General features: G+C 46.3%; 1 pseudogene; it reads right to left on the minus strand.

The window, feature by feature from the left end:
- The window catches only part of LOC138645803 (zinc finger protein 850-like), a 190,147-nt pseudogene that overhangs the window by 10,245 nt on the left and 153,684 nt on the right, over window positions 1-26,218 (minus strand).

The following is a 26,218-nucleotide window of genomic DNA, read 5'->3' on the forward strand; positions in this document are numbered from 1 at the left end:
ATTTGAGTGACGGACCACGAACGCTGCTTGCAGCGTTCCCTTTTGGGACATTGCTTTAGCGCAGTCCGTAGCGCTATGCGCTAAACGGACTGCCCTAACGCAATGTGACCCTAGCCAAACACTGCAATGTCGGGCCCGCTCTGCTGGATGACAGGCTGCATGGACACATCATGCAGCCTGCCATCTAGAGATAGCAGAACCGAGTGTGAGGTCACATCCGGCTGTCCTTGACTTTTCTGCAGCAAATACGCTGCAAAAAAAGTCAACCTGCATATTTGCAGCGCTTTTTTTCACCATCCATTCAGTCAATGGGTGAAAAACGCTGAAAGAAGTGACATGCTCTATGCCAAAAAAAGCACAAAATGCTGATCACACAAAAAAACAATGTGTGTGCATGAGATTTCTGAAATCTCATAGGCTTTGCTGGTACTGCAAAAAGCAGCTGAAAATTAGCATAAAAAAGCAGCAAATAAAAAAAAAACGCAGCAAAAGCACCAAGTGTGAACTTACCCTAAAACATTACTAATAAGACTGTGTTCATGTGTTGTATTTTTGCACTGTTTTTTGCTGCTTTTTTATGCAAGTTGTAAGCTGCGTTTTACAGAATCGGGAATGTGTATGAGATTTCAGAAATCTCATGCACACACTTTGGTTTTATTTCCCTGACTGATTTGGAAAACTACTGTGTTTTTAAAAACTGCAACTGGACCACGGTGTGAATTACTTGTATGATGGACTCCTCGCCAGAGACGGACTACACCTCAACAAACCTGGGAAACACACATTCGGCAGAAGACTCGCTACACTCATTAGGAGGGCGTTAAACTAGAAGAAGAGGGGACGGGAAGAAAAACATTAGACTCGATCAAAGAAGACCCAGGAAAACATACTCAGAAGGGAGGTAAGAACATTTCTAAAACAATCCACAGCGAGGAGATTGGAACAAAACAAAATCCTCTAAACTGCATGCTCACAAACGCCAGAAGCCTGACAAACAAGATGGAAGAACTAGAAGCAGAAATATCTACAGGTAACTTTGACATAGTGGGAATAACCGAGACATGGTTAGATGAAAGCTATGACTGGGCAGTTAACTTACAGGGTTACAGTCTGTTTAGAAAGGATCGTAAAAATCGGAGAGGAGGAGGGGTTTATCTCTATGTAAAGTCTTGTCTAAAGTCCACTTTAAGGGAGGATATTAGCGAAGGGAATGAGGATGTCGAGTCCATATGGGTCGAAATTCATGGAGGGAAAAATGGTAACAAAATTCTCATTGGGGTCTGTTACAAACCCCCAAATATAACAGAAATCATGGAAAGTCTACTTCTAAAGCAGATAGATGAAGCTGCAACCCATAATGAGGTCCTGGTTATGGGGGACTTTAACTACCCGGATATTAACTGGGAAACAGAAACCTGTGAAACCCATAAAGGCAACAGGTTTCTGCTAATAACCAAGAAAAATTATCTTTCACAATTGGTGCAGAATCCAACCAGAGGAGCAGCACTTTTAGACCTAATACTATCTAATAGACCTGACAGAATAACAAATCTGCAGGTGGTCGGGCATCTAGGAAATAGCGACCACAATATTGTACAGTTTCACCCGTCTTTCAATAGGGGGACTTGTCAGGGAGTCACAAAAACACTGAACTTTAGGAAGGCAAAGTTTGACCAGCTTAGAGATGCCCTTAATCTGGTAGACTGGGACAATATCCTCAGAAATAAGAATACAGATATTAAATGGAAAATGTTTAAGAACATCCTAAATAGGCACTGTAAGCGGTTTATACCTTGTGGGAATAAAAGGACTAGAAATAGGAAAAACCCAATGTGGCTAAACAAAGAAGTAAGACAGGCAATTAACAGTAAAAAGAAAGCATTTGCACTACTAAAGCAGGATGGCACCATTGAAGCTCTAAAAAACTATAGGGAGAAAAATACTTTATCTAAAAAACTAATTAAAGCTGCCAAAAAGGAAACAGAGAAGCACATTGCTAAGGAGAGTAAAACTAATCCCAAACTGTTCTTCAACTATATCAATAGTACAAGAATAAAAACTGAAAATGTAGGCCCCTTAAAAAATAGTGAGGAAAGAATGGTTGTAGATGACGAGGAAAAAGCTAACATATTAAACACCTTCTTCTCCACGGTATTCACAGTGGAAAATGAAATGCTAGGTGAAATCCCAAGAAACAATGAAAACCCTATATTAAGGGTCACCAATCTAACCCAAGAAGAGGTGCGAAACCGGCTAAATAAGATTAAAATCGATAAATCTCCGGGTCCGGATGGCATACACCCACGAGTACTAAGAGAACTAAGTAATGTAATAGATAAACCATTATTTCTTATTTTTAGGGACTCTATAGCGACGGGGTCTGTTCCGCAGGACTGGCGCATAGCAAATGTGGTGAAAATATTCAAAAAGGGCTCTAAAAGTGAACCTGGAAATTATAGGCCAGTAAGTCTAACCTCTATTGTTGGTAAAATATTTGAAGGGTTTCTGAGGGATGTTATTCTGGATTATCTCAATGAGAATAACTGTTTAACTCCATATCAGCATGGGTTTATGAGAAATCTCTCCTGTCAAACCAATCTAATCAGTTTTTATGAAGAGGTAAGCTATAGGCTGGACAACGGTGAGTCATTGGACATGGTATATCTCGATTTTTCCAAAGCGTTTGATACCGTGCCGCACAAGAGGTTGGTACACAAAATGAGAATGCTTGGTCTGGGGGAAAATGTATGTAAATGGGTTAGTAACTGGCTTAGTGATAGAAAGCAGAGAGTGGTTATAAATGGTATAGTCTCTAACTGGGTCGCTGTGACCAGTGGGGTACCGCAGGGGTCGGTATTGGGACCTGTTCTCTTCAACATATTCATTAATGATCTGGTAGAAGGTTTACACAGTAAAATATCGATATTTGCAGATGATACAAAACTATGTAAAGCAGTTAATACAAGAGAAGATAGTATTCTGCTACAGATGGATCTGGATAGGTTGGAAACTTGGGCTGAAAGGTGGCAGATGAGGTTTAACAATGATAAATGTAAGGTTATACACATGGGAAGAAGGAATCAATATCACCATTACACACTGAATGGGAAACCACTGGGTAAATCTGACAGGGAGAAGGATTTGGGGATCCTAGTTAATGATAAACTTACCTGGAGCAGCCAGTGCCAGGCAGCAGCTGCCAAGGCAAACAGGATCATGGGGTGCATTAAAAGAGGTCTGGATACACATGATGAGAGCATTATACTGCCTCTGTACAAATCCCTAGTTAGACCGCACATGGAGTACTGTGTCCAGTTTTGGACACCGGTGCTCAGGAAGGATATAATGGAACTAGAGAGAGAACAAAGGAGGGCAACAAAATTAATAGAGGGGATGGGAGAACTACAATACCTAGATAGATTAGCAAAATTAGGATTATTTAGTCTAGAAAAAAGACGACTGAGGGGCGATCTAATAACCATGTATAAGTATATAAGGGGACAATACAAATATCTCGCTGAGGATTTGTTTATACCAAGGAAGGTGACGGGCACAAGGGGGCATTCTTTGCGTCTGGAGGAGAGAAGGTTTTTCCACCAACATAGAAGAGGATTCTTTACTGTTAGGGCAGTGAGAATCTGGAATTGCTTGCCTGAGGAGGTGGTGATGGCGAACTCAGTCGAGGGGTTCAAGAGAGGCATGGATGTCTTCCTGGAGCAGAACAATATTGTATCATACAATTATTAGGTTCTGTAGAAGGACGTAAATCTGGGGATTTATTATGATGGAATATAGGCTGAACTGGATGGACAAATGTATTTTTTCGGCCTTACTAACTATGTTACTATGTCACTTTCAGCGGTTTTTATGCCTTTGTTTAAAAAAAAAAAAAAAAGGCATAAAAAATGATGAAAGTGACATGCTGCACTTTTTAAAAACGCAGCAGAAATCGCAAGTAGCAGTTTTTGGTGCAAAAACCTTAAGAGTTAAATCAGACTTTTTTGGGGAGGTGGAGGGGCACTAAACTTTATCAACATGCACGAAAGACAACAAAACACAGCAAAAACTGCTTTTTATAAGCAGCTTGAATGCAGCTTTAAATTTGCATTAAAAAAAATGCAACATGTGAACATAGACGAAAGGTACCTTCACACTGAACGATATCGGTAGCGATCTGTGACGTTGCAGCGTCCTGGCTAGCGATAATGTTCAGTTTGACAGGCAGCAGCGATCAGGATCCTGCTGTGCCATCGTTGGTCGGAGCAGAAAGTCCAGAACTTTATTTCGTCGCTGGACTCCCCGCAGACATCGTTGAATCGGTGTGTGTGACGCCGATTCAGCGATGTCTTCACTGGTAACCAGGGTAAACATCGGGTTACTAAGCGCAGGGCCGCGCTTAGTAACCCGATGTTTACCCTGGTTACCAGCGTAAACGTAAAAAAAAAACCAAACACTACATACTTACATTCCGGTGTCTGTCCCCCGGCGCTGTGCTTTCCTGCACTGGCTGTGAGCGCCAGCCAGCCATAAAGCACACCGCTCTGCTTTACGGCTGGCCGGCGCTGACAGTGCAGAGAAACAGAGCGCTGGAGGACAGACACCGGAATGTAAGTATGTAGTGTTTTTTTTTTTTACGTTTACGCTGGTAACCAGGGTAAACATCGGGTTACTAAGCGCGGCCCTGGGCTTAGTAACCCGATGTTTACCCTGGTTACCAGGGGACCGGCATCGTTGGTCGCTGGAGAGCTGTCTGTGTGACATCTCTCCAGCGACCACACAGCGACGCTGCAGCGATCGGGATCGTTGTCTAGATTGCTGCAGCGTCGCTCAATGTGACGGTACCTTGACAGTTCCATACATCCCGTCCCCATTATGTACTGCACTGCCTAAAAGAAAATAGTGGACAAGCTGCTAAATATCAGAAATGTCACAATAACAATCTATATATATAATTGCCTAAGGGTTTTTCTGTCTGTCTGTCCTGGAAATCCCGCGTCTCTGATTGGTCGATGCCGCCAGGCCTCAACCAATCAGCGACGGGCACAGCATAGCGACGATGATGTCATAAAGGTTGCCTCGACCAATCAGCGACGGGCACAGTCTGCCGTGAATTCGCCTCGACCAATCAGTGACGGGCACAGTATCGACGTAGATGTCATAATGGTTGCCATGGCGACGATGATGTCATAACGGTTGCTGTTGTGAATTCTGTGGCAGAGCTCCCTCCTGTGGTCACAAGTGGTACTTCGGCTGATTCTCTCTGTGAGCTTCCGTTGGTGGAGGAAAGTGGTACTGCGGCTTCTGAGTTTCCTTCCTCAGGTGATGTAGTGAAGTCGTTAGGTGCTGATCTATTTAACTCCACCTAGTGCTTTGATCCTGGCCTCCAGTCAATGTTCTAGTATTGGACCGTTTCCTTCTGGATCGTTCCTGTGGCCTGCTGCTCTGCATAGCTAAGTTCCTCTTTGCTATTTGGTTGCTGTTTTTTTCTGTCCAGCTTGTCAATTTGTTTTTTCCTGCTTGCTGGAAGCTCTGGGACGCAGAGGGTGTACCTCCGTGCCGTTAGTTCGGTACGGAGGGTCTTTTTGCCCCCTTTGCGTGGTTTTTGTAGGGTTTTATGTTGACCGCAAGGTTACCTTTCCTATCCTCGCTCTGTTCAGAAAGTTGGGCCTCACTTTGCTAAATCTATTTCATCCCTACGTTTGTCTTTTCATCTTAACTCACAGTCATTATATGTGAGGGCTGCCTTTTCCTTTGGGGTATTTCTCTGAGGCAAGGTAGGCTTATTTTCTATCTTCAGGCTAGCTAGTTTCTCAGGCCGTGCCGAGTTGCAGAGGCAGCATTAGGCGCAATCCACGGCTGCCTCTAGTGTTGTTGGAGAGGATTAGGGATTGCGGTCAACAGAGTTCCCACGTCTCAGAGCTCGTTCTCGTTTTTTGGGTTATTGCCAGGTCACTGTATGTGTGCTGACCTCTATGTCCATTGTGGTACTGAATTACCATTCATAACAGGTTGCCTCGATCAATCAGCGACGGGCACAGTCTGCCACGAATTCTGGAATCATCATTGTCCATATACCACGGGAACATGCATATTCTAGAATACCCGATGCGTTAGAATCGGGCCACAATCTAGTCAGTCATAAATGCTGACAACCCAACAGTCGTAGTGACAACCCCAGGGTAGTGTCATTATGGATGGCAGTGCTTATATTGGACCTATGACCTTCTAGGGACCACCTAGTATTTTCCCCCATAGTGACCCTTAGGCTAAGTGCACACGCTGCGGATTCCATTGCGGAATTTTCCACAGTGGATTTGCAAAATCCGCAGTGAAACACCGCTGCGGTTTTAACTGCGGATTTACCGCGGTTTCTTTTGCGGTTTCCTCTGCGGGTTTTCACCTGTAGTTTTCTATTGGAGCAGGAGCAAACCCGCAGCGGAATCCGCAGAAAGAATTGACATGCTGCAGAAAATAAACCGCTGCGTTTCCGCACGTTTTTTTCCACAGCATGTGCACTGCAGATTTCATTTCCCATTGCTTTACATGGTACTGTAAATGCATGGGAAATGCTGTGGATCTGCAGCAAAATCCAAAGCGTGTGCACATACCCTTACATGACAGGCGGCTGCAGACCATCTTCTGACGGCACAGTGACATGATGAAGGTGCCAGGACTTGCAGGCATTGTTGGGACCATGGCATCCCCTGGAGGTGCACAGATCAGCCCCATTCCTCCCCCAAGACCTTTCACACATCATTAGCTTTCTCTCCAACACACAGACTCCTTTGATCAGTGCTCCCTGACTATACCGCCCCCATCACAGAGCAGCCCCGAGCCCCTGCCGTGCACTTACACTATCCACGTCCCGGTAAAGAGAAGGCTGGCAGCTTGATGGGCAGGATCACCCAGCCTGGATTCCTGGAGAGACGCATGCTGGTGCCAGGTCTGTGCTGCCCTGCTGACCGCTGTCCTGGGCTTCAGCACTTCACATTAAATTGCCGGGATCCAGGTGGAGGCTTCTCCTACTAACTCCAGAGGTTTCAGCTGCTCTTCTCCCATAGCCCAGGATGGCGCTCCCCACCCCAGCGCCCCCCACTGCCAGCCGCTCGCAGGTCCTGATGGGCAGAGCGGGCTTTAGCCTTTCCAATCCCTGGGTCAAGGCACCAGCAGTCCGGCCAGGTTACAGCAGAGGGACATGATCCCCAGCAGCCAGGACACTGAGGTGGGCGGGTGGACTGTCAGGCAGCTACTGAATTTGGCGCCTTAACGAGGAGGGGGCGGGGCCTATGATGTGACGTGTTTCCGCTTCTGGCTCCCTGTGCAGTACATTTAACTGCGTGTTATCTGAGACCCGCCACAGCAAGAAGACATAGATGGGTGGAGGGAGCAGGGAGGAGGGCGGAGGTGGGCGGAGGAGGGCAGAGGTGGGCGGGCAAGCCCTGGACTATTGAAAATAAATAAATAAATAAATAAAACCTTGTTCAGGTGCCGCCCCCCCCCCCCCCGCATCCTGCCGCCTTAGGCACGTGCCCCCAAGTGCCTAGTGGTAAATACGGCCCTGTTCTGACCACTGTCACTTTATGAGGTTATAACTCTGGAACGGATCTTGGCAATTCTGACATTGTTTTCTTGTGACATATTGTAATTCATGATAGTGGTAAAATTTCATCGATATAACTTGCGGTTCTTTGTGAAAAAAACGGAAATTTGGTGAAAATTTAGAAAATGTTGCAATTTTCCAACTTTGAATTTGTATGCCCTTAAATCACAGAGATATGTCACACAAAATAATTAATAAGTAACATTTCCCACATGTCTACTTAACATCAGCACAATTTTGGAATAAAAATTTTTTTTTGTTAAGGAGTCAAGGGTTAAAGGCTGACCAGCAATTTCTCATGTTTACAATACCAAGATTTTTTAGGGACCACATCACATTTGAAGTCATTTTGAGGGGTTTATATGATAGAAAATAACCAAGTGTGACACCATTCTAAAAACTGCGCCCCTCAAGGTGCTCAAAACCACATTCAAGAAGTTTATTAACCCTTCAGGTGTTTCACAGGAATTTTTGGAATGTTTTAAAAAAAATTTAACAGTTAACTTTTTTTCACAAAAAAATTACTTCAGCTCCAATTTGTTTTATTTTACCAAGGGTAACAGGAGAAAATGGACCCCAAAAGTTGTTGTACAATTTGTTCTGAGTACGCTGATACCCCATATGTGGGGGTAAACCACTGTTTGGGCGCATGGCAGAGCTCGGAAGGGAAGGAGCCCCATTTGACTTTTCAATGCAAAATTGATTGGAATTGAGATGGGACGCCATGTTGCATTTGGAGAGCCCCTGATGTGCCTAAACATTGAAATCCCCCACAAGTGACACCATTTTGGAAAATAGACCCCCTAAGGAACTCATCTAGATGTGTGGTGAGCACTTTAACCCACCAAGTGCTTCACAGAAGTCTATAATGCAGAGCCGTAAAAATAAAAAATCATATTTTTTCACAAATATGATCTTTTCGCCCCCAATTTCTTATTTTCCCAAGGGTAAGAGAAAAAATTGGACCCCAAAAGTTGTTGTTCCATTTGTTCTGAGTACGCCGATACCCCACATGTGGGGATTAACCACTGTTTGGGCGCATGGCAGAGCTCAGAAGGGAAGGAGCGCCGTTTGACTTTTCAATGCAAAATTGACTGGAATTGAGATGGGACGCCATGATGCGTTTGGAGAGCCCCTGATGTGCCTAAACATTGAAACCCCCCAGGAGTGACACCATTTTGGAAAGCAGACCCCCTAAGGAACTTATCTAGATGTGTTTTGACAGCTTTGAACCCCCAAGTGTTTGACTACAGTTTATAATGCAGAGACGTGAAAATAATTTTTTTTTTTTCTCAAAAAATATTTTTTAGCCCCCAGTTTTCTATTTTCCCAAGGGTAACAGGAGAAATTCGACCCCAAAGTTGTTATCCAATTTGACCTGAGTACGCTGATACCCCATATGTGGGGGGGGGACCGTTTGGGCGCATGGCAGAGCTCGGAAGGGAAGGAGCGCCATTTGGAATGCAGACTTAGATGGATTGGTCTGCAGGTGTCACGTTGCATTTGCAGAGCCCCTAATCAGTAGAAACCCCCCATAAGTGACACCATTTTGGAAACTAGGCCCCCCCAGGGAACTTCTCTAGATGTGTTGTGAGAACTTTGATCCCCCAAGTGTTTCACTAGTTTATAACGCAGTCGTCAAAAAAAATTATTTTCCCACAAAATTTTTTTTTAGCCCCCCAAATTTTTATTTTCCCAAGGGTAACAAGAGAAATGGGACCGCAATAGTTGTTGTCCAATTTGTCCTGAGTATGCTGATACCCCATATGCTGGGGTAAACCCCTGTTTAGGCACACGGGAGAGCTCGGAAGGAAAGGAGCACTGTTTTACTTTTTCAACGCAGAATTGGCTGGAATTGAGATCGGGCACCATGTCGCGTCTGGAGAGCCCTGATGTGCCTAAAAAGTGGAAACCCCCAATTCTAACTGAAACCCTATCCCAAACACACCCCTAACCCTAATCCCAACCATAACCCTAACCACACCTCTAACCCTGATACACCCCTAACCCTAATCCCAACCGTAAATGTAATCCAAACCCTAACCCTAACTTTAGCCCCAACCCTAACTTTAGCCTCAGCCCTAATTGTAGCCCTAACCCTAACTTTAGCCCCAACCCTAACTGTAGCCCTAACCTTAACTTTAGCCCCAAACCTAACTTTAGCCCCAGCCCTAACTTTAGCCCCAACCCTAACTGTAGCCCCAACCCTAACTGTAGCCCTAACTCCAACCCTAACCCTAGCCCCAACCCTAGCCCTAATGGGAAAATGGAAATAAATACATTTTAAACATTTTTTTTATGTTTCCCTAACTAAGGGGGTGATGAAGGGGGGTTTGATTTACTTTTATAGCGGGTTTATTTAGCGGATTTTTATGATTGGCAGCTGTCACACACTAAAAGACGCTTTTTATTACAAAAAATATTTTTTACTTTACCATATTTTGGTCCACAGAGTCATGTGAGGTCTTGTTTTTTGTGGGACGAGTTTACGTTTTTATTGGTAACATTTTCGGGCACGTGACATTTTTTGATCGCTTTTTAGTCCCATTTTTGTGAGGCAGAATGACCAAAAACCAGCTATTCATGAATTTCTTTTGGGGGGTCGCTTATACCGTTCTACGTTTGGTAAAATGGATAAAGCAGTTTTATTCTTCGGGTCAGTACGATTACAGCGATACCTCATTTACATCTTTTTTTATGTTTTGACGCTTTTATACGATAAAAACTATTTTATAGAAAAAATTATTTTTCCATCGCTTTATTTTGAGGACTGTAACTTTTTATTTTTTCGCTGATGATGCTGTATGGTGGCTCGTTTTTTGCGGGACAAGATGACGTTTTCAGCGATACCATGTTTATTTATATGTCTTTTTGATTGCGTGTTATTCCACTTTTTGTTCAGTGGTATGATAATAAAGTGTTGTTTTTTGCCTCGTTTTTTCTTACGGAGTTCACTGAAGGGGTTAAATAGTGGGACAGTTTTATAGGTCGGGTCGTTACGGACGCGGCGATACTAAATATGTGTACTTTTATTATTTTATTTTTTATTTAGATAAAGAAATGTATTTATGGGAACAATAGTTTTTTTCTTGATTTAGGAATTTTTTTTTTTTTTTTACACATCTAAAAAAATTTTTTTTTACTTTGTCCCAGGGGGGGCATCACTGTATAGTGACAGATCGCTGATCTGACACTTTGCAGAGCACTGTGTCAGATCAGCGATCTGGCGTGCCCTGCTCCTGGCTTACCAGCGCCGGCTCTGAGCAGGCGCTTGGTAAGCCACCTCCCTGCAGGACCCGGAAGTAGCCCTGCGGCCATTTTGGATCAGGGGCCTGCAGGGAGGAGACGCTCAGTACAAGGTGAGCACATCGCCTTGTACCGATCGGCTCAGGGAAGCCCGAAGGGAGCCCCCTCCATGCGCGATGCTTTCCTATCCCCCCGGAACACTGCGATCATGTTTGATCGCAGTGTACCGGAAGTTAATGTGCTGGGGGCGGTCCATGATGTCAGCCGCGATAGTCAGCGGACACCCAGCCGTGAGCACGGCCGATCGCATATGACGTACTATCCCGTCCCTGGGAATTAAGTCCTAGGTCACCTCGACGGGATAGTACGTTATATGGGATTAAGGGGTTAAATACTATTAAAATACAGGTTACCAATATATGTAAATGTAAATAGTATTTTTGGAGCTGACAGGTTATCTTTTTGACTTACACAGGCAGATATTTACCTATAACACTGATTCGTGATATGGGAGCAGTTTTGTTCTCTCTCCCCATAGATAGATGAATGCTTGGCCGAACCGTCATGGCTATGTTGTGCGGTCAGCAGACTCAGGTTCAAGTAATGTCTAAACTAACATCTATAATTACATGTCTATGTCGTTGGTCTAGACTGTTTTAGAATAATAAAGCAAAATTGGTTTCCATATTGCAACCTCTAATGAGTGCAGTGGTAATTATATCTATTCTTCACTGAACACTTCACATCGACCACTGGCACCCAATCATCCATGTGAAGAGTGCAGGACTTGCTCATATTGTGTCCCTTGTGCTTAGAGAAATGCTCAGGTGTCAGTACTACTAGGTGGTGTCCGTCTCACACAATTTTATGACCGCTACATGCAGAACAGAGGAGCCGTATGGTCGTGTGTTAGGAAGTCATGGCCATGGAGAAACATAAAGATGGATAAGCCCAGGCAATTCTCTACTTTTTCTTATAATCTACTCCTGGCTGTGACTATGAGACAATTACCGTAAAAGTTTTTTTTCTAATCTCCAGCTAGTTCCGTATATTAAATAGGTTACTTAGGTTATATATTAATCCTGGAACCAGAACCATGATGGATATGATGTAAAACACTAAAAGAGATACTTTGCCAATGAGGTCTGTCATGCGTCTTTGATGATCTATCATCACAGTCTATTCTTAAATCCATATTATAGATACACAACCAGTCTTATTACAATGTCAACCCTATAACTGTATTTTAGCCGAATGGGGAAATCTGTGGCCAAAAAAAACCACACAAATTGTCTCTTCAGAGAGGAAGGGAACTAGAACTCTAGTGACACCTATTGGAAGTAGCAATCCTAAAAGTCAATGTCAACCCTTTAACGAGCCTTGTCACATGGCTTAGGATAATAGCCAAACCAAGAATCTCAATTTGCAGACACTGTGTTTCAGGGTACTGAAGTCATGTGACAAGGCTCGTTAAAGGGTCGACATTGACTTTTAGGATTGCTACTTCCAAAAGGTGGCATTAGAGTTCTAGTCCTCTTCCTCTATGAAGAGACAATTTGCATATTTCCAGGAGGAGCATTGCGGCTTTAAGTCTCCTCATCTCAGCATGCTTAGCATGTCAATGTCCGCAAGGAGAAACAATACTTCTTGGATATAAAAAAAAAACACATAACATAAAACTTCAATTGTTCGGTCCTGTGAATGAGGAGATATTGAGTCTTCTCTGTTTTATTTAGTGGTGACTCCTCACTGGGGCAGTTACCTGTAGGAACGTCCTCTTTGCACCACTCATCCTCCCGCACATCACTTTCTCCTTTCTCCATTATGGCTACAGCTTTGATATTCTTCAGATATTTTCCTGGATGTCAAAGCTGTGAAAGAAATAATGTAAAAGTCACAGACAGAAGGAAAACTCACATGGAATGTTCTAGATGGAGGCTTTTACTACAAGCACATGGGGCACCTGAGTCGCCAAAAGATGCCGACATCTCCGCCTCCTATATCACTGGGGCTGCCCTCAGTCAGTACGGCAGCGTGTAGTGATAGAAGCAGGCGTCACTGTAAGTAACTGCATTATGGCAAAGTGATTTCCTTCATTAAATGCACTAGCACTTTATTTTTGCATTATTTAAGCAATGTTTTGTCTGGAGATGTATTTTGGGATGAATGCTATTTTTTGTGAGGTTGGAAACATTTTTTCTTTTTATGGCATTCATTTCTGATATACATGTCATATGTCAATGTCTGGCCTGCGGGCAAAATCTGTCTGGCAGGGTGATTATATCTGGCCCACGATGTTCGCACCACCCCTCCCCTTTCACCACCATCACTCCAACTGTTCAGCTTCCTGGATTCCGATACAGTTGAAGGTAATAATGAATGAGGGATCTCAGCCATAATTCTCCTTCTGCATCTAATGTCTCAGCGCAGCAGGTGCAATAACTTCACTATTCCGCTCCAGCTGTGCTGAGCAGTGACGAGCTTCAGAGTACTCGCTGTCGAGTCTGAAGCACTGGGGAGAGCGGAGTATTTTCATTTTTAATGTGGGGACCATTATGTAATATGGAGTATTTCTTGGGGCCATTATACTGTATGGAGGACTATATGGAGGTATTACACTGTATGGAGGACAATTTGGGGCCCATTATAATGTATGTAGGTGTCATGCTATGACAGATGTAAGTAAGGGAGAGGGGCCTAAAACAGTCCCTAGAACTGGGTCCCTAACTATCCCTGTCTCAGGAGTACTCTTGATGTTAGGTAGAGGCCTGCCGGAGTAGATTGCCTTGACACTACAATGGAACAGGAAACAGTGGCTATCCTGGAGGAACTTGAAAGGGAGAAGACCACCCCTGCCCAAGGTACCTTTCCTGCGTCCATTCTGTCCAGGTCTACCACGTTCTCCTCCTTTTCTTTATGTCCACAAATCGAGATTTGTGTTGGCAGATTTTCTAAATATCCCAAGTTAAAGGAGGAGGGACAATTTAACTAGGGCACATCGACAGGTGCTGAAGGAATTAAAATTGATGAAGGATGTGGTTATTAAGCCAGCGGACAAGGGTGGGGAACGTGGTCATCTGGCTGACGGATCTGTATGAAAAGGAGGCTTTCAGCCAACTCAGGGATAGGGCAGCATACATTTCATTATCTAAAAATCCTGTTGGTGATTTCTCGGCAATCGTTAGTGGGATATTGGAAAAAGCTTTTCAACAGGGCATCATCCTCAAGAAAATCTATGAGGGCCTTGTTGTCAAAAATCTGGTGATCCCTACTTTTTACTTGCTGCCTAAGATCCATAAGGATCCCCTAGCTCCGCCAGGGCATCCTATTGCTTCTGGCATTGGAGGGCTATGTGATCCAACATGTAAATTCATTGAATATTATCTTCATCCACTGGTGGAGACGCTGCCCTCCTATGTCAGGGACACTACAGACGTCCTGGAGAAATTAAGTGGCTTAACTATGGAACCAGACGTGCTCCTGGTCACAACTGATGTGGAGTCGCTCTATACGAGTATTGGACATTCCAATGGCTTAAGGTCGGTAAAAATTATTTCTTGAAACCAGCAATCTAGACCCTGATCTGTGCTCTCTTGTCCTGGAACTGCTGGAATTTGTGCGGATACAATTTTTTTACCTTTAAGGACAGATTATTTCTCCAGCAACGTAGCATTGCGATGGGTGCGGCGTGTGCGCCATCGTACTCAAACCTCTTTCTCGGATTCTGGGAGAGGGAGGTTCTTGGTGATGGTGCTCGCGCCGCTTCCCATACGCAGTCTAGTATCGGTATATAGATATTTTCATCGTTTGGCAGGGTCCCGAGCCTGGGCTTCGTGATTTCATCCATGAGCTAAATCAGAATCACTATAATATCAATTTAACGTATAAAATCGCAGTAAAGAAATTGATTTTTTGGACATCAGAGTTATGATGATATGGTGCAGACCGACATATTCCGTAAGGAAACATCGGTCAATTCATTACTACATGTGTCTAGTGCACGTCTCCTCTACAATACGAGCTGTCCCAATCGGGCAGGTCCTATGGATGAGGATTTGCTCAGTGGATTGGCAATTTGAGGCCTAGGTTCATGACCTCTCCAGCAGATTCCGGGATCGAGGTTACAGCAATAGGAGCATTAAACAGGGTTACCAATGGGCCAGGAAAGCACCAAGAGATCAACTTCTCTGTTCAACAAAAACCAGCACTAAAAAGGATCCGCCTTTGCGTTTTATTACCACTTTTACCGATCAATGGGGATCCATTTGCAGGATTCTACAGAAACATTAGCCAGTGTTAAAAACAGAACCCACTCTTAAATGAGTGATTCCGGACCATCCGCTTCTGACGGCGAGGAGAGGTAGAAATTTGTGTGATATTTTGGTTAGAAGCCACTATGTGGCCAATCCCCCAGATCCTTTTGGGGCAGGTAAGCAAAAATGGGGTTGTTATCCTTGTGCAGCTTGCCGGAATATTGTCCGAGCTACATAATTTACAACAGCTAATGGTAGTAGGGATTGCCGGATAACTAGCTTTATCACATGTAGTACCACCCACGTGGTGTACTATGCCATCTGCATCGGTAACCTAATTTATGTGGGGCTTACATTGCATGAATTTAATATTAGGACACGGGAGCATGTGAGGGACATCGTGGCGGCCAAACAGTTGGATGGAGATGTTGAGCTCAAAACCATTCCTAGGCATTTCAAGCTGTGCCATTACTCTGACCTGACCGCATTAAAGATCTGTGGGATAGATAAGGGGCATTGTGGTACAAGAGGTGGGGATTTGAAATGGGTCCTGGCGCAGCTTGAATGCCATTGGATTGTTACTTTGGGCACGATGTCCCTGCATGGTCTCAATGAGAAATTATCCTTTGTTTTTTATGAATACACTGCTGCATTTTCTTCATGGCCTGTATTAGTTACATAGTTATTAAGGTTGAAGGAAGACTTTAGGTCCATCTAGTTCAACCCATAGCCTAACCTAACTTGCCCTAACATGTTGATCCAGAGGAAGGCAAAAAAAAACCATGTGTGGTAAGCTCCACCTTGGGGAAAAAAATTCCTTCCCGACTCCACATACGGCAATCAGACTAGTTCCCTGGATCAACGCCCTATCAAGGAATCTAGTGTATATACCCTGTAACATTATACTTTTCCAGAAATGTATCCAGTCCCCTCTTAAATTTAAGTAATGAATCACTCATTACAACATCATACAGCAGAGAGTTCCATAGTCTCACTGCTCTTACAGTAAAGAATCCGCGTCTGTTATTATGCTTAAACCTTTTTTCCTCCAAACGTAGAGGATGCCCCCTTGTCCCTGTTTCAGGTCTATGATAAAAAAGATCATCAGAAAGGTCTTTGTACTGTCCCCTCATATATTTATACATTAACATAAGATCACCCCTTAGTCTTCGTTTTTCCAAACTAAATAGCCCCAAGTGTAAAAATCTATCTTGGTATTGCAGATCCCCCAGTCCTCTAATAACCTTGGTCGCTCTTCTCTGCACCCGCTCCAGTTCAGCTATGTCTTTCTTATACACCGGAGACCAGAACTGTGCACAGTATTCTAAGTGTGGTCGAACAAGTGACTTGTATAGAGGTAAAATTATGTTCTCCTCATGAGCATCTATGCCTCTTTTAATGCATCCCATTATTTTATTTGCCTTTGTAGCAGCTGCCTGACACTGGCCACTAAATATGAGTTTGTCATCCACCCATACACCCAGGTCTTTTTCATTGACGGTTTTGCCCAGAGTTTTAGAATTAAGCACATAATTATACATCTTATTACTTCTACCCAAGGAGTCACTAGTTAGCATTATTTATGCTCACCTATGTAGTTCTTTCTGTTTTTGGTTTATAGATGGTTTTTGCATTTCCTTTTTCTTTTCTCCCCCACTAATGTTGTATGTTTTTATTTTTTCCCTTTTTATGATCTTTTTAACAGTGTTATATCACTAGGAACATCTAGGGGATCTTCACCACTTCATTAGATGGTTCTCTATTCCTAATTATTGAATGGACTTCAGTATCATGTAGTAGACGGACATCGTATGGAATAGTGAAGATATTTATTAATTTATGTGCTGAGGACTTTATCTTGTCTTTCATCATCTATGTTCATTATATTGTTGTTTTTTCATTAACTGTTGTTTTTTAATTTTTTCATATATATCCTTTGCATACTGCATTAATATACTTACCAGGCATGCTTTAATTTATTGCCCACATTTTTGCCCACATTCAAAATGGCGTGGCATTGTGCGCATGCGCAGTGGGTCCCTTGTCGCCTCGCGTCATTGAAGGCATCCTGTTGGCTCGGGTAGATGACGTCACAGGAAGTTTCCTCCATACCCGCTCCATAGACTGGACAACCAGAGGTGACGCGTTTTTCGGCTGGGACTACACTGCGCATGCACCGCAATTAATGCGGTGCCAATTTCGAACACTTGTGACTACATATATCTCGCATGCACAGGTGGTCTATACCGCCCCCTGAGGAAGCCAACTACGTGAAACTCACGTCCGGGTTAGCGTGCACTCCTCACTCGACTCCTCTTCCCCACATGGGTAAGCACTATAGCATCTCATGCAATGTGAGCAGCTGTTTCTTTCTATGATCGTATCAACCATATTGCAAATGGGATTGATTCATACCCCTTACATGTCCATATGATCTTTACTAGATCTGATTGGGGTAAAATCTTTTTGTGACATTTTTCCCTGTGCGACAATACTTCTTTCTCCAGAGTTTTACTACACACGCACAGGGTTCGTTATTCTGCTTAATCCTCATTTGCTATTGGAGCACCCCCAGACACAGGTTCTCGGTACCGGGCCTCTCAGTCTGTCTTGGGGTCGTCACGGTGGCTAGGCCCGGTCCGTGACCCTGCTAAGGGGCGTCCAATGAAAGGTGGTGGTTTGGTGCGTGGTGCAGTAAATAACGAAGACACAGAGTTGCAGTCTCTTTACTGAAGGCTTTGGGGTCCGCAATCCAGAGCACTGCTCACAGGGCTGACTGAGACCGACCGGTCCAAAGGCACATCCAGAGTTCCCTTCGCAGGTGGAGATCAGTGCCTTCCTCCTAGAACCTGTGTGTTGTAGTCCTCCCTGCTGAGCACCACGGGATAGTCCTCACAACTGTCGTGTCTGTGTTCGATGTTCTTTCTCTCCGTCCCCCAGATGATATGGCTGGGATGCACCCGTATGGCGGGGTAGGCCTGGAGTTATTCTGGGACCCTAGATACGCCCCTCTCCCAGAATTCCCTCCTTTGTCTGCTTAGGTGATTTAGGTGAGACAGCCAACCTATAGTTAACTGCCCTGCCGTGTTCAAAGTAATGCGTAGTCTGTTACTTTCTCGGTGCTCCGGCCACCGACTACACGCCTCAGAAGGATGTTGCCACGGTCTCAGGGGCACGACTCCTTCTGGCTCTATCTCCTTTGTGCTATGATCACGCTTCTCACTTCTCCACAATAAACTTTGCTTTGTGTCCTTTCTTTAGATGCTGCCGCAAGATAGTGCAGGTGCGGCTCCATAACGATCTGTCCTCTTTCTAGGCCACTGCCAGGATCTCACCCCCGAGAGGTCCTCTCCCGAACTCTCCCGGGCTCCTTCTGCGTAACTTCCTGTCCATCCCCCAGTTTTTACCAGAGTGTGAGGAGTGGCCTACTAGATAGAACCACCCCCCCTGGTGGCCGGAGTGTGAAGTGTAGTGTGTGACTGTGATATCTGGTCAGGTGAACTCCTTTAGTGCAATCAGACGTAACATCACCCCCCTTAGCGGCAGAGTGACATTACTGCAACGACCAGGACTCTGGGGCGCTGCACTCCCCCCCAGTTAAATCCAGTACTCCCGGACTGGGAAAAGAAGAACAACAAAACATACAAAATTTTGAAATACCATGAACAAATAAACATAACAGTGCTTCCCTTTATGGGAGGTGGGGACGCTTGCAACAGTTTGGTCACGCACAGTTCATGACTCCCAGTTCAGTTGGATGCAACTTTAAAACAGCAGGGACCCCGGGTAAACAAAGGGGCCCCTGTGAAGATTTTGGAGCAATTCACTGTCCATCACTCCGTTGTCCATTTTTTTACACTTGTAACAAAGATATTTACACAAACAATAGCACTTATCATTAGTATATCCAAGTTTTGTAGCGATGGGGAGTCTGATTCTTGGTGCTACGTGTAGACCTCCGCAGTGCAGGGGTGGCTATTGAGCTAACAGGGCCCGCTACGCTTGCTACCGCTGGTGTAGTGCACTGTCTTCTAGCTACACTTCTAGTGACTCTGGGCAGTACTGGCACGTTGGAGTTCTCAAAACCGCTACTGCTACCGATGGGCATGGCAGATTCACCATTAGCAGAGGGAGGACTTGCCGGTTCAGCAGTTGGCATGGCATCTTCTGGTGGGGTCTGCTGTGATGGCGGATCTGGATGACCCGGCTCCACATCTAGTTCTGGCGGGGTCAGTTGGCGAAACGTCAGGACAGGTACCACGATGGCCTGATTTATTTGAGTCCAAGACTAGGGAAAGTCACCAAGAACAGTGTGTATCATCTTTTCTCCTTCCGTGGCCGGAGTCGTCCCAGGGTTAGCTTCCCCATCTCTCAGTTTATCAGGGCATATCTTAAGGTGGTCTCTGGATATTGCCGTTGAGGTTTCCCCTCCATCTTTGCTAATGAGACAGACCTTTGTATTGTCGAAATCAGATGGCAGAATGGTATATGGTTCCGCTTCCCATTGGTCATCCAACTTGTGTAGCCTGCTCTTCCGTTTGAGTACTTGCTCTCCAGGTGACAAGGGAGTCGCAGGGGCATGCTGGTTGTAGTCCCTTTCTTGTTTCTGTCTGGCTTGGGCAAGGCTTCTTTCCACACATTCCTGTACCTTGCGGTACTTTTGCTGCCTCTCTGTATCCCAATCCGCATCTGGCGAGATATCTTCGGGGGTCAGGACCCCCATGTCCAGGTCCACAGGTAACTTACTAGACCTCCCTCGCATCAGGTACGCTGGACTGCAATTGGTGGAATTTACTGGGATGTGGTTGTACATAACCACCAGGTCTGGCAACTTTGTGGGCCACAAGTTCCGTTCCTCCACAGGTAAGGTCTTCAGCAAGTCGATCACCACCTGGTTCATCTTCTCACATATCCCGTTGGTTTGTGGATGGTACGGCGTGGTTCTGATCTTCTTACACCCGTACAGATCACAGAACTCCTGGAATACCTCCGCTTCAAATGCTGGCCCCTGATCGGTTAGTACCTTCTCCGGGTACCCATGGGGTCTACAGAAGTACTGCTGGAAGGTTTTGGCAGCTGTTCTAGCCGTTAGATCTTTGACCGGCATGACTACTAGGAATCTGGAGTAGTGGTCCACGATGGTGAGAGCGTAGGTATAGCCTGACCGGCTGGGTGTTAACTTCACATGGTCTAACGCAACCAACTCGAGCGGTCGTTTGGTGACGATGAGCTGCAAGGGCGACCGTTGGCTGTCATGATCCTTCCTGCGTAGGCTACAGGGGCCACACTCTCGACACCACTTCTCAATGGCTTTCTTCATGCCAATCTAGTAGAACCTCCCACGGAGTAGCCTCTCCAGCTTCCTCCACCCAAAGTGTCCCGTCCCATCGTGGTATGCCACCGGGACCATTGGCACATCTAGTCTTGGGACCACGATCTGCCACACCAATTCATGAGTGCGTGGGTCGATGCTCCTCTGGCACAGCCTCCCATCGTGAATAAACAGCTTGCTCCTCTCCTTCCACAGCTGTAATGCCTTCGGTGGATCATCCGGGCTGGGATGCAAACCTGCCTGCGTCAGCTCTTTCACCCGACAGACCGCAGGGTCACCATCCTGGTTCTCTGCCCACCCATGATGGGGCAAGGGATTCAACGGGGCGCCTTGTTTATTCTTGCGTCTATTCTCCACCTGATGAGAACACTGGGTCGCCTTGGGGCGATGGAAAGCGGGCAGTTCCACCTCTTTAAATGCTTCTGGATCTTCCTCTGTTTCGGGCAAGTGAGACATTCGTGACAACGCATCGGCATTCGCATTCTTGTGCCCTGCCCGGTATTTGATGGTGAAGTCGTAATTGGACAACCGGGCCATCCACCGCTGCTCCAGGGCACCGAGTTTTGCTGTGTCCAAGTGCATTAATGGGTTATTATCCGTGAAGACAGTGAATTTTGCGGAGGCCAGGTAGTGCTTGAACCTCTCTGTCACGGCCCAAACGACGGCGAGGAGCTCCAGCTTAAAGGAACTGTAGTTGTCAGGGTTCCTTTCAGTGGGGCGAAGTTTCCTGCTGGCATAAGCGATTACTCTCTCCTTACCCTTCTGGACTTGGGATAGCACGGCTCCAAGTCCCACATTGCTGGCATCCGTATACAATACAAATGGCTGGCCGTAGTCAGGGTAAGCCAGCACCTCTGCTCCCGTCAGCGCCGACTTTAAGCAGGTGGACGATCCTTGCAGTTCGTCGTTCCAGTCGAATGGGGCATTTTTGCCCTTGGGTTTCTTGGACTGGCCCACCAACAGGTCTTGCAATGGCGCGGCCTTCTTGGTGAAGTCCTTGATAAACCTCCGGTAGTAACCCACCAACCCGAGGAATTGCCGGACTTCATGGAGGTTACCGGGCTGCGGCCAGTCCTTGATCACCGTGACCTTGTCAGGGTCTGGGGCCACTCCTTCGGCACTCACCACATGGCCCAGGTACTGCACTTTGGGTTTTAGCAGATGGCATTTTGACGGTTTCACCTTTAAGCCAAAGTTGGACAGAGCTTCAAACACCTCGTCCAAGTGCTTCAAGTGGTCTTCATAGGTCTTAGAGAAGACAATGACATCGTCCAGATATAGCAGCACGGTTTCAAAGTTCTTATGCCCCAGAGAGCACTCCATCATCCTCTGGAACGTTCCCGGAGCATTACACAATCCGAAAGGCATGTAGTTGAACTCGCAGAGGCCCATCGGTGTCGTGAAGGCCGTCTTTTCCTTGTCTGCCTCTGCCACGGGAACCTGCCAGTACCCACTGGTAAGATCTAAGGTAGAAAAGTAGTTAGCGGACTTTAAGGCAGCCAAGGACTCCTCTATCCTGGGCAAGGGATATGCATCCTTATGTGTGATGCGGTTTAGTTGCCTATAATCCATACACATCCTCATGGTGCCATCTTTCTTCTTAACGAGAACTAATGGAGCTGCCCAGGGGCTACAACTGTCCCTCACTACCCCAGCCTCTTTCATCTCTCGCAACATGTCCTTGGCACACTGATAATAAGCTGGGGGCACAGGACGGTACCTCTCTTTTATGGGTGGGTGATCTCCTGTGGGGATGTGATGTTGAATTCCTTTTACCTACCCAAAATCTAGAGGATGCTTGCTCAATACCCGCTCATACTCATGAACCACCCTGTAGGCCCCCTGTTTTTGGTTAGATGGGGTAGAGTCAATGCCCACGTGCAATTCCCGACACCAATCTTTCGATTGTCCTGCAGAGCCATTGTTCTCCGCCGGTTCGGATGGAACCAAGGGCCCAGGTGCCTGTATTACATTATTACTAACAGTAAACAGCTTGGCAAGTGTGGCCTATTTGGTCAAGTGGACTTCTTCCTCCCCACAGTTAAGAATGTGTACTGGCACCCTCCCTTTGCAGACGTCAACCAGCCCTCTGGCTGTCAGGAGAGTAGGCCTATTATCTGAATACACAGGTTCTACCAGGGCCTGATAGTCTTTACCCCTAAGGCCTATGGCTGCCCGACACCATATTAACATTTCACTCCTGGGGGGTATCGCAATGGGGTTTGAATCACTCACTGTGACCTGGCCAATTTTACCACCAGTCAACTCCACCTGCTGTCTCTGCATCAGGGCTCTGATCTCTTTCTGCAAGGCACGTTGTTCGCTGTAACCAGCTGTTTCGGCAGTTTTTATGAAGAGGTAAGCTATAGGCTGGACCACGGTGAGTCATTGGACGTGGTATATCTCGATTTTTCCAAAGCGTTTGATACCGTGCCGCACAAGAGGTTGGTACACAAAATGAGAATGCTTGGTCTGGGGGAAAATGTGTGTAAATGGGTTAGTAACTGGCTTAGTGATAGAAAGCAGAGGGTGGTTATAAATGGTATAGTCTCTAACTGGGTCGCTGTGACCAGTGGGGTACCGCAGGGGTCAGTATTGGGACCTGTTCTCTTCAACATATTCATTAATGATCTGGTAGAAGGTTTACACAGTAAAATATCGATATTTGCAGATGATACAAAACTATGTAAAGCAGTTAATACAAGAGAAGATAGTATTCTGCTACAGATGGATCTGGATAAGTTGGAAACTTGGGCTGAAAGGTGGCAGATGAGGTTTAACAATGATAAATGTAAGGTTATACACATGGGAAGAGGGAATCAATATCACAATTACACACTGAACGGGAAACCACTGGGTAAATCTGACAGGGAGAAGGACTTGGGGATCCTAGTTAATGATAAACTTACCTGGAGCAGCCAGTGCCAGGCAGCAGCTGCCAAGGCAAACAGGATCATGAGGTGCATTAAAAGAGGTCTGGATACACATGATGAGAGCATTATACTGCCTCTGTACAAATCCCTAGTTAGACCGCACATGGAGTACTGTGTCCAGTTTTGGGCACCGGTGCTCAGGAAGGATATAATGGAACTAGAGAGAGTACAAAGGAGGGCAACAAAATTAATAAAGGGGATGGGAGAACTACAATACCCAGATAGATTAGCGAAATTAGGATTATTTAGTCTAGAAAAAAGACGACTGAGGGGCGATCTAATAACCATGTATAAGTATATAAGGGGACAATACAAATATCTCGCTGAGGATCTGTTTATACCAAGGAAGGTGACGGGCACAAGGGGGCATTCTTTGCGTCTGGAGGAGAGAAGGTTTTTCCACCAACATAGAAGAGGATTCTTTACTGTTAGGGCAGTGAGAATCTGGAATTGCTTGCCTGAGGAGGTGGTGATGGCGAACTCAGTCGAGGGGTTCAAGAGAGGCCTGGATGTCTTCCTGGAGCAGAACAATATTGTATCATACAATTATTAGGTTCTGTAGAAGGACGTAGATCTGGGTATTTATTATGATGGAATATAGGCTGAACTGGATGGACAAATGTCTTTTTTCGGCCTTACTAACTATGTTACTATGTTACTATGTTATGTTCTGCAAGACAATTTTCTATGACATTAGTACCGATAGTCATCATGGTGTTACATTCACGTCAATCGATATCAACAATAACAATTCATTGGGCCTCCAATTCTACCCGCCCCACTTTGATGGTGACCTCCTTATACCCCACTTGTGGCAGTGGCTGACCATTACTAGCTATTATGGTGAAATCGTCATCGGGGCCACGGGTAATGTCGGTGTCCTCCCAATAGCGTTTATAGAGGATATAAGGCATAGTCGTCACCTGGGAACCGGTGTCCAACAGAGTGTTCATGGGGATACCGTCGATCACGATGGGGATAACTGGTCGCCCTCCGACGTATTTGGCTCTCCAATGTTGCGGGCCTGATCGTCCTACTCCTGGGGGTTGGCCCTTTGCCCCAGGGGTTGCTCGTTTAAAGGAAGTACCTTGCAAGATGGCCCACTTGGTGGCAGTGGCGGCAAATTGGTCATCCATCCCGATGAAAGCGATCGTCGTCTCGGCCTCTGGTCGACGGAACCCTCCTCTGTCGCTGCCAGGGGACATCCTCCGGTCTGGAAGCCAGCTGGATCTTCTCCTTGGGGGCCTCCTGTAGGGACTGGACGGTCTGGGCTAGGGCAGCAACGCTCTTGCATCAGCTCCTGCATCTGGAGGGGTAGTCCTGCAGGGGAGTCGTCATCTAGAGTCTGGGCATCGGCCTCAGCAGAGACGGGTGTTTGCGGCGCCACCTCCTGGTGGTACGTGAGGGCTTGATGCCTGGGGAGTACAGCACGACTGGGCTGTCGCTCTGGGAGCGCTTGGATAGCTTTATCTTTGAATTGCGCAAAGGTCAGGTCTGGGTTCTGCATGGCTAAGAAAGATAGCTGAGCCCTTTGGTGGTTGCACAGGAGCCCCTCGATGAACCGCTCTTTCAGGAGTTTATCTTCATCTTGCATGCTGCTGGGGTCATTCTGCTTGATGGCCCGCAATGCCTCCTGAAGATTGAGGGCATAGTCCCGTAAGCTATCCTGCGGCCTCTGCTTGCACCCATAGAATGTCAATTTAATTTCCGTAGCGGTGCGGGTGTCAAAGGTGGTTTTTAGCTTTGCAAAGACCTGCTGTGCAGTTTTCTTATCCGCAGCGGGCCAGGACTTCACTTCTCTCAAAGCCGCGCCAAAGAGCTGTCCAGTTATCATATGAACCTTCTGAGGCTCTGTCAGGGGGATAAAACTCGAGCAGGCTGCAAATCCCCTCATTAAAAGTCAGTGAACGTGTGGGCTTCTCCGGAGTATCGCGGGAGCCAGGCGGCTCCTGGTAGGTGTGGCATGGAGAAGGGCATTATGGCTGTTGTGGTTGCAGCAGTGTCCGGCTGGCCGATGGGAGCGGCAGACCCCACGGCATCCGGCGGTGGTACCTGGCCCGCAGCTGCGCCCACTGCAGGGTCTACAAGTGCCTCCGTCTCTGCGGCGGCGGCTGCGACTGCCACTTACGCTCCTCCGGGATCCGACATGACCGCTCTTCCCCCCCTGCTAACCTGTCGGGGTTTCTCCTTCCGGGATCGGCACCTCACCGCGTCTTCCGCTCCGCGTTCTTTTCCAGCCGGCTCCACCCACAAAGCTATGGCTCCTCCCCTCGCGCTCCACACAGCACGGCAATGGCGGATTTTTGGCGGCAAATAGCGATACACAGTCTTTGCAATAAATCACATTTCAAGCACAATTCAATCACAGTTCCAAGGCACACATGACCTGATTCTGCAGGCTTAAGTAGATCCTGTTCGTGATGCCAAATTGGAGTGCCCCCAGACACAGGGCCACGGGTTCTCGGTACCGGGCCTCTGTCTGTCTTGGGGTCGTCACGGTGGCTAGGCCAGGTCCGTGACCCTGCTAAGGGGCGTCCAATGAAAGGTGGTGGTTTGGTGCGTGGTGCAACGTGCAGTAAATAACGAAGACACAGCGTTGCAGTCTCTTTACCTCTTTACTGAAGGCTTTGGGGTCCGCAATCCAAAGCACTGCTCACAGGGCTGACTGAGACCGGCCGGTCCGAAGGCACATCCAGAGTTCCCTTCGCAGTGGAGATCAGTGCCTACCTCCTAGCGCCTTTGTGTTGTAGTCCTTCCCTGCTGAGCACCACGGGATAGTCCTCACAACTGTCGTGTCTGTGTTCGATGTTCTTTCTCTCCGTCCCCCAGATGATATGGCTGGGACGCACCCGTA

Source organism: Ranitomeya imitator, chromosome 7 (assembly GCF_032444005.1).
Source record: "Ranitomeya imitator isolate aRanImi1 chromosome 7, aRanImi1.pri, whole genome shotgun sequence".
In the NCBI taxonomy this organism is placed as follows: Eukaryota; Metazoa; Chordata; class Amphibia; order Anura; family Dendrobatidae; genus Ranitomeya; species Ranitomeya imitator.